At 42.6% G+C, this 9830-nt stretch overlaps 1 pseudogene across 1 annotated transcript; it reads right to left on the bottom strand.

The window, feature by feature from the left end:
- Positions 1–1580: 1580 nt before the first annotated feature.
- LOC309890991 (zinc finger CCCH domain-containing protein 11A-like) lies at positions 1581–8574 on the bottom strand (annotated as a pseudogene). The gene is made up of 10 exons: positions 8102–8574; positions 7540–7717; positions 7220–7339; positions 6316–6439; positions 5683–5885; positions 5027–5146; positions 4463–4521; positions 2878–3055; positions 2609–2674; positions 1581–2089 (listed from the first exon to the last, which is right to left on the bottom strand). The product of its transcript is annotated as a zinc finger CCCH domain-containing protein 11A-like (transcript).
- Positions 8575–9830: the final 1256 nt, after the last annotated feature.

The raw sequence follows: 9830 nt of genomic DNA on the forward strand, positions 1-9830 counted from the left end.
AGACACATAGCAATCCTAAGTGCAAGCTAGGTTCACAAATATAGACAGCTTTTATATTTAAAGTCCTGCTCCCGCTAGGAAAGGAAAAAGCAGCAGTTATAGTAGGACAAGAGTGTATGCAACTCTTGTACCAGCTTCCTCTCCCTTGCAGTGATGTCCCACAGTTAAGTTGTTCTACAAAGTCCACATTTGTAGTGGCATTTTCTAGTCTCCCGTTCCTTACCTAACATCTGGCTGGCAGGAAAAGAAACAAACTAAGAAAAAGAAAGTACACCCTTCGCTTCGTAGCACTGCGTGGCAAAATGCACCCAGCCAGAGTTACAGCATGAGAATTGTCATCTTCTGTCTGTATTTCAGAAGACAACCTAAGTAACTCTTAACCTTCAACACTTACTTTTAGCTTCCTGGCCCTGAAATTGAGCTGCCACTTTCCCTGCTGGTTCAGTATTAAAGAAGCCAGCAGTAGATTTGACAGCAGCTTCCTCCTGCCGAAGCTTCTCTTGTTGTTCTCTCTGTTGCCACTTCTCCCACCGTCTCTCTTCAAAGCTCTTCTCTGGACATTTACGAGTTCCACTCTGCTGAGTGGGCTAGAAGGAAAGAAAAGTAGTGCATGAGTAGGACAAAAAAAATAAATAAAATCCGTGGAGATTTCGTTAAGAAAATCTGATCAGCAATCCCTCCAAAATGGTCTTGATGTGGAACAGCATATTAATCTCGTTCAGGTTACTGTTGGTTTTTTTGTTTGTTTGGTTGGTTGGTTTTTTTCCCATAAAATTCTGCCTGTAACAAGAGCCATGCTTTACTATGGATGCAGTCTCACATATCTGCAATATCCACTATGGCAAGCTTCTTTAAACAGCTAGGGTGTTCTGCTGTACATCTATTTATCACATTCTTTTTAAGCAGCAGAAAGTCATACAAGTTCCCCTATACAGTATCCACTGACAGATTGATTTCCTTGAACACAGAACTCTGGCCTTCTGTATTAAATCCTTCATGTCTGACAGATCAAGTCAGTAAGAACAAAAAGAATTCCCTCCACGTTAACTGTGTAGATTTCAGCTGGTGCTAACAGGGTTTCTTTCTTGCTGTGGTATAAACAGACTGATTCCAAGTTTGAGGATTACAGAGTTGTCTGGAAATGCTGCTGGCGATAGGATTTAGACTGCACTGCAGCTCCTACCAGCTGCTGAAGGGTAAGAACACACTCAAGAGGGTGGCACACGGTGAGTAACAAAACTTGTCAGAATTATCAGAAATTGTACGAATGTATGTGTGTCTTCACAGAGGACTCACCTGTACATCAGGTCCAGAGGAAAGTTTAGGAAAAGGCCGGTTCAATTCCACTGCCTTCTTTTCTTCTTTTTCAGGTGCTTTAAAAAAAGACAAAAAAAAAGTGTTGTCAACGGCAGAAATAAAGAAAGCTGGGTACTTGTTTCCTTTGTGCATTTATTTCCTTGTGTCCCATGAGAGAGAGAGAGAAAGGCTACAATGTGCAAGCCATTCAGCATTTATCCATGAAGCAGATCCTGAGCAAACTGAACTTGCTCAATATGGGAAGCACCTCACTGGGGCAGGCATTAAAGCATCTTATTACCTGTTAGTTTTGTGCTCCATAAAGATTTCTGCTCTGCTGGGGCAGGTCCGGGTTGTGCCGAGGGAGCTGGCACATCTCCTTCACTCTGCTGCATCCGCAGAGCTTTCTCACGCTTTATTTCTTCCAAGGTTTTAACACGCACTTCTCCTTCTGGCTTGACTTTTCCTGCCGGCTCCTTCGCCTGCCCTTTGCTGGGCCCGGACAGAGCGAGCTGCTTCTTGGACTCACCCTGAATTTTGCTCTTGCTATGGCATTCTCCTGCTTTTTTCTTCTCTTCTACCAAGCGATTATTCTTTTTTTCAGACAAGGCTTCAGAGAAAGTTTGCATGCGACCTGCACGAGCAGCTCTTGCCCCTGCGCTGGAATCTTCAGTTTTACCGTGCCCTTCAGCCTCGGCTTTGGCTTGAGGTTCGCGTCTCTGAAGAGCTTTCTCACGACGGATTTCCTCCAGTGTTTTCACATGGATCTCTCCCATCGGCTTAGCAGCCTTCCCTGTCATCATCAAGAAATGAGGAGAAGCACCAACATTTAAAGAGAGTCCAGCAATATTTTAAGTCTCCAAAATTTGTCAGAGCACTAAGGAAAACTCATCTTGAGCGTTCCCAATAATGCATCTTAGAACAATATCCTTAGAACAACATTCTCCTCCTCCTCTGAGCCACTTGTATTTTGAAGACCAGCCCTATCCAGAGAGAACTGCTACACAGAAATGCTGCTTTACTTTATTACTTTTTCAGACTGCATTTCAAATTCCTGCTCCTGGCAGTGGTTCTATTCTAATTGTACGTAACGGTTCACAGAAGCAGCTAAAAACCTCGACAAGGCACAAGTAGAAAATAAACACACACCTAGAGCCAGAGTTCTGATAGTGGCTGTCAGAAGAGCTTCAGCACTCAACCAAGAGGCGTCAGTTCTTTGTTTTCGTTTAAATTAGTTTGTAGGGATGTATGAAAGCAGTCCAAGTTCGTGGAAAGGAAGGAGGAGAAAGCATATTTAAGATCTAGCTGTTACCTCTCTCAGTACTGGTCTGTTTAGGAGGTAATCCCAGCCTGTCCTTCAGAGACTTGGGAACTCGAACTGCAAAACAGAAAAAGAACGAATTAGGGAGGCTGCATAATGTCAACTTCAGGTTCACATTTCAAAACAAGACAGGAAAGGTAGCTTTGAATCCCAGTGATTACGACCTCAGCCAACATGCAAAAAGAAACATCACTGGAAAAGGACAAACAGAAAGACTAAATACGAAACCCAGGAATCCAATCCAGATGCCCGTTTAGTACCTGTCTCTCTCTTGGGTGCTTTGTCAGCATTTCCCGGAGCCTCTACCTTCTTCCCCAGCCTTTCAGCAAGGCTGCGCTTCACTGGAAGGCTGCCTACATCATCTTCAGAGAAAACAAGGAATATTGTAAGAACTTTTCTTTGCAGGAAGGTTTGAGAACAGTCAACAATAAGCTTCTCTTTTTCAAGCATATTTTCATAGAATTGCCTTTCAGCTGCTAAATGATTTTTTTTTTTTTTTTTCCATTTCTGCCGTCAACACAGATCTCCACTGCAATGTATTTTCCCTTCATACATCACAAATACTCTTTAATGCAGTCATATATAGAAGGCAGCACCTACGTAACAGCTCGTAAAAAGTTCTCACCCGCGGAGGCTTTCCGTTTTCCTTGTCTATCAGCAAGATCTACTCGAACCACAGGTTCCTCCCCTAAAACAAAAGGGAATTTTTTTTTCTATTTCACAGAAACCAGTAGCCAACAGAAATATTATCCTGTTAGCCCATGTCCAAAAAACCCTAGTCAGACACTGTTTTGACAGCTAGACCACACAAACTCATATTTTAACTATAATTAACATGGAAAAAAAATATTAATAGTCTCAGTGCTTGCTTCAAATTCCAGCTGAGATAGTAGAGAGTGAATCTGAGTCTGCTTGACACCTATACTTTGTGCAGAACAAAGCTGCATAAGCAAGCAGAATATTCTTAGGTGCAAATGCTGAGAAATATTCCTTTCTAAGGTGAATGTCTACAAGTAAAAGTACTTCCACACTTTTTTCCCTTTAAAAGGCATTTGCACAGCTCTAAACAATTTATACACAAACTCCTGTCATACTGTGTCCACACCTGCCACTGTACGCCTCTTTAATGCTTCAGAAATTGCTTCTTATATAGCACTGGCTTCTACAGCTCGCTCTTCTCGTTACTCTTCTGTTTTTCAGTTACCCCCCTATTGGCATACTGACACTTTTTTTTTTCTCCTGCCACTGCACTTAACCTGAGCACCAAATCTTTCCAGTACAACCAGGGACTTTAAGCATAAAAGCACGTTTTGAACAGAAGGCAGCACCAGAAGGCTAACATGGGTGAATTGTTTTAATTATTGCTTAACCCTCCAGTTTAGGAGTAATGAAATCAAAACAAAAGCATTCATTATTACCTTTCTTGGAAGACACTGTCACAGTTCTCACCACTGTCCGGACATTTTCCTCTTCTGGAGCAGGAAAAATCATAGAATCAACGGGACGAAGAGAAGATCTTGAAGAACCTTCTGTTCAGAGCAACCAAAACATAAGGAAGTTTACCCAACATAAAAAACTATCACAAAGAACAAAAAACTTTAAATGATTTGTTACTGTCAAAAATACAGCAAGCAGAGCATGTAAAGAAGAGAGGTGACTAATTTGCCTCTGGTTGCCCTTTGGACTCCCATTTAGAATACCAGCTGGCTGAGAATCAGGTTGCTTTATGCCCCCAGCTAAAAATGGAAGTCTGTCCCTCAAGCAGCTCCCAGTCACCATCACCTGCCGTGAACAGGATAAGAAAGTAGGCAATATTAACTCACCACCGTGTCTCTTATTTTTTTCCTTCATCTTCTGCCATTTGATTTCCTCAAGTGTTTTTATTCCAAAATTCAGATTGCCCTCTGAAAACAGGAAACAGTTCATGAGACAGGCTTAGAGGCACTCACTGAGGACCACAGGTCCTCAGGCTTCTTAGCGCTCAGGAACTTTCTGAAGTATTTCGAATAAAGCCTGTCAACACTCCTCACAAGTGAAAGAGCCATAGAACCAATGGCATTTTGCCCCTCCTTTCATCCTTCAGGGTTCAAAATGTAGTTTTAATTTTAATCCATTTACACAATATTAGATCCCTCTATCGTTAGATATGGCTTATCAGCAGTGGTTGCAAGGCTGCACGTGCAGCCATTTAAACTCCATGCTGTGGCCCTGTTTTGTTCTCCAAAAGTAAAGAAAAGGAGTTCACCTTTCTGACCCAATGGGCACATGATGGTATTAATGGCAGAAATGAGATCATGGAAATAACCGACTCCATTCAGCACCCCTACATTTTGTTGTGTTTTTACACCACGCTGCTTTTGACTTAACTGTCAAGTTCTTCTGATTTATCCTACTAAGGTGCTGGCATACCTTGTTTAGTAGTAATAGAACTGCCTTTCCGAGTGGAAATCACCCGTAATCCATTTTTGCCTTCCGCAGCTGGATGCTGGACGGGAGTTTTAGTTTCTTCTCCTTCCTCAGAAAGTTGGTCTGAAGGGGAAAAATCGATTCAGTTATGCATAGACCAGGTTGGTCATGATTACGTAGCTCATGCAGTGACACTTCAGCCCATGGTTCATATAAAAAACTTTGTTGCTGTTTTGTTTTGTTTGTTTGTTTGTTTGTTTTTAAACAGCTACACTGACCTGATGAACTCCTAAGTAGAATACACTAGGACAAAACATCTAGGACTCTAGATTCTCTCTGCAGCTTTAACTACTACACAACACATTGCTCTTCAGACAGAAAAAAGAAATTTCCTTCCTAGTTTCACATAGAACTTTACACAAAAGACCAGCTAAAGCCAGGAGTGGTTCTAAGCTTTCCTCCAACGTTTCAGCTTCTGTCCACTGACTGCCAGACAAAGCCACCAGTGACCTGGCCAGACTGCCTGCCCTATCGCTAGTCAGACCTCAGGTCATCTGTGATTTATACACTCATTTACAGCACAGATTCCTTCCAAGAAACAAAGATTTAACACATTCATTTACAGCACAAATTCCTTCCAAGAACCAAAACATGCTCACCATCATCATCTTCATCATCATCTGCAGCATTGATTACAACTGGAGGGTGTGTAGGGCTTGGGACATTTTCAGAGTTTTCCACTTTCGTCACCCCCTTAGCTGTGGAGAGGGATTTGACTGGACAGAAAGTTTGTTTTGCTGCAGTGACATCTGAGCCACTTTCAGATCATCGTCCGCGCACTCAGGCGGACTTGGCAGTGTAGCTAGAGGAAGAGGAGGATCATCGGTAATATGGCAGTTTAAAACTTTGACCACAATGCAAAGAGATGGTAGCAAAGGCAGATAACCCGCACAGACAACGAATTCAGCATCTCCTTTTGCCCATCCCATCACTGCTTACACCGTGAACAATGATTTCCCTTCCAACAACAACACATCTCCCTACCACCCAGCAAAAGCGGAAACAACAGGAAGCAAACTGCAAGGCAAACATCACACAAAGCAAAGAGAAGCTGAGCACGAAAGCAGAAAACAAACACCAGCAGTACACTCGGTGCAGTACACCTATGACTGCAGACCTTTTCCTGCCCTCACAAATGAACAGTTACCTGACGCCCCCTACAGGATTGGCACCCACTAAGTAATACTCAAAATTAATTCTTCAGCGCTTAAAGAAAAAGGACCTAAACTCACTCTTGCTTGGTGGTAAGAATTGTCCATCGATGTAACGTCCCTTTGCATGATGAAAAGCACAGTTGGCTTTCTGACAGCCTCCCGGCTGGTTCTCCCAGTAGCAAGGAATCTCACTGCGCTTTTTCTGAAGACAGAAAGAAAGAAAAGCTCGTGATAACATGCACCTGAGGCTTGCAAAGAGATGCACAGCTCCAGATCGTGACAGCTGTCACAACACAGTGCTGAAACAGCATTCCAAAGGTCAGTTTCTCAGTTAAGTGTAGTATTTCTGGGCATATTCACAAAGTTTGCATAAGCTGTAACCACTATGCACATTTAGTTTGGTCATCACTCAGTTTGAGAAGACAGGCACTCTCAGACATCACTTGAGGGTGGCTTAAACTAATACACCTAGGATTATACTAGGATTATTCAGAGGGAAAAAGAACATCTGAAATTGCCTAGGTTAACCCTGTCTAGAACTACTTCTTGGAGACTTAGTTCTGCTGCACCTTTAACTTTCCCCACTTCCTACCCCAGGCAGCTACAACAGCGTTATCTGAAGGACTGTGGGTCAGAAGACACCTGATAGTTCATTATCAAGCCTGCTCCCATGAGGATAGAACAGCCTGTTTATTACCCCCCTGCTCCAGCACGTTTTAGCAGTCTATTTAACAGCTATTCTGCATCTCTTGAGAAAACTGTCAGCATCTAATAAAAAAAAAATAAACAAATATCTTGCTAAGACGTACCTAAGGCATTGATTTTATTTCCCTCTGCTTCCTCCCACCCCCTCTCTTGGTAACAGAAACCAGTATGATTTTGAAGCAAACAAATCTATCCTCCAAAAGCACAATCAGTACACCTACGGCACTGAAAAATGCTTTTGTGGATTTATTTTGAGAACACATTGTTAGGCACTCACGTCAATTTCCATGTGTCTGAATCGGCAGACATTCCTGAAACAACGACCCTCCTGCCACAGCTTGCAGACCGTCTCATTGCCCAGAGCAGCTTCGCAGTGGCGGTAGGCACATTTGTCTCCCTGGAACCAAAAGGAAACCAACAAGGAAAATAGAGTACAGCCTCAAAAATGGCCATGCTGCTGCCTAATGGTGCTACAACTGAATTCACAATCTATCTGGTTCTCAAGTTAACCAAAGACCAGTGTGCTTCCTCCTCCTAATCTACTCCTTCCTGAAAAAAAGGGGGAAAAAAAGCAAAGCAAAGGAAAGCCAGCCATACCTTGCTACAGGTAGAATAGAAATAGAAGTAGCAATCGTCTCCTTGTTTAGACATGCCGACGAGTTCTGCTAACAAGCTCGGGTTCTCTCCACAGGGACTTCCTCTGCTCTTGGAGAGAGCTGTCTTCACCCTTGCCTGGGCTGAAAGTCTTCTACTGGCTTGTGATCAGTGAAATCTTCTTTTTAAAAGTAACCCGAAAGAAAGTAACAAGTGAAAAATAATGAGGAACAAACATTTTTCCAGCTTTCTTCAGTTAATCAAATCAAGTTATCAGTCTCTCAAAGAGAGCAAAGCCTTGAAATCAGCTGTTACATGAACTAACTAAATATTAAAGTTCTGTAAAGCTGCCAGGAGCTTTGTCAGCAAGCGTTCTCTTCCACATCCTCAATAATATGACTTGGAGCACATCTGGAAGCCTGAAAACGGAGTCACTCCTTAAAAAACCGCCTGATGATACATGCAAGTCAATAATCAACTATGGCTACAAATAACTTCTCTAGAACACAGTAAGGACGCATTAAACAGCACGTTCCAGGCCCTGTGGGTCTTCGATTTCACCTACCTGGACAACCTCAGCAAAGTTATCGATCTTCAAAGGCTTCCAGTTAACTGCTCCTGTAGGCCGAACCAAGACTGAATCCGTGAATTAATAATAAAGGGGTAGGAAGAATTTTCCTCCTCACTTTGCCAAGGGAACCTCTCATCCACAATTCAAACAAAGGATGCGCTTTTAAACAGCTTATAACTAAGAGAGGAAGCAAGTCCATTTGAATGCTCTCTCAGACTGGATGCAGCCACGGTTAGTTAGCTCTTCAAAAAAATAAAAAACAAAAACCAAAACAAAACAAAAACAAAAAAAAAAAACAGCGCATTTAGAGATGAACTCGTGATTCAAAGTGGCTGCAAAAATGAGGCTCCATCTTCCACAGCCGGACAATTTAACTTTCTTTTTTTTTTTTTTTTTAATTTAAAATTCAGCATGTTCCAATCTCTGGTCTTCAAGATTTCTTCACCTATTAAGAAAACACAAAAACCTTTCCCCGTCTTTATTACCTGTACAGCAAAAAACATACCAGTGCATCTAAATCCACAGATGTGCATACGCATACACACATCTGTGTTTATACACACACGAGGAGGGAGTGAGAGAAAGTTAGCGAGAGCGACAGTGAAAATCAGAATTTTTGCCTTTTCGACACAGAGAGCGCGTAAAAATTCTCTCATTTTGAGGGAACTAGAAAAAAATGGAGGCTCTGCAAAAGATTTTGATGAGTATGCCTTCGAGGCCGATGCTTTGTAACATGAGGGATCTGGGGGCCAGCACACAAATATGCATACGGATGTACATGCATACAGGATAAACATATCTATACACACAAGCGTGCACAGTAGATGTTGTATGATCTCCATATCGAGAACAACTCGTAGCCCTGATCAGACATGTAGAGTTGCAATCAATTAACAGCAGCAAGACAGCAGATCAAGGGTACAGCAAGCTTTGAGAAGCAGGGGAATGCTCACTTTGCCAGTGGCACGGCTGCATGATACCAAGGATTTTGAATTACTTTGATTTTTTGGAAGCAATTTGGTTTTTCTTTCTGCGCTGTAGCTGTGGTGGTTTTACCGTGCTGGGCAGCTAAACCCCACAACCGCTCTCTCACTCCCCCTCCTTTAGATGAGGAGGGGGAGAAGTAAAGCAAAGAACAACTCACGGGTTGAGATAAGGATAATTTAATTAAAGGGAAAAAATTATAATAATTAAATAAAGACTACCATGAACTAAACAATTTAACTAAGGGGAAATAAAAAGGGAAAGGGGAAAAGGGAGGGGAAAAGGAAAAATAAAAAGAAGGGAGGAAAACAAACAAACAAAATAAATGAAGGCTATATGGAAGTGCAGAGGAAAGAAATTACTCTCTACTTCCCACAAATGAGCCATGATTGACCACGTCCTTGAAGCAAGGCCTCAACGCACGCAGCCGGTGTTCGAGAGGAGGACCGACGTTTTCCCAACGAGAGCCCACCCCTCCCCTCTTCTTCCTGTTTCCACCTTTTATTGCTGAGTGGGACATCACATGGTATGGAATATCCCTTTGATTGGTTTAGGTCAGCTGCCCTAGTGATGTTTCTCTCCTCACCTTTTTGCCCACCCCCTAGGAGGGTTAGAGAAAGGCCCAATGCTGTGCCACTGCTGCTCAGCAGTACACACAACACTGGTGTGATAACACTGCTGTTCCAGCTACAAGTACAGAGTACGGCACTGTATGGGCTGCTGCAGGGAAAGTAAACAT

The sequence above is a fragment of the Aythya marila genome (genome assembly GCF_965140915.1).
Source record: "Aythya marila genome assembly, contig: HAP1_HAP1_SCAFFOLD_219, whole genome shotgun sequence".
Lineage (NCBI taxonomy): Eukaryota > Metazoa > Chordata > Aves > Anseriformes > Anatidae > Aythya > Aythya marila.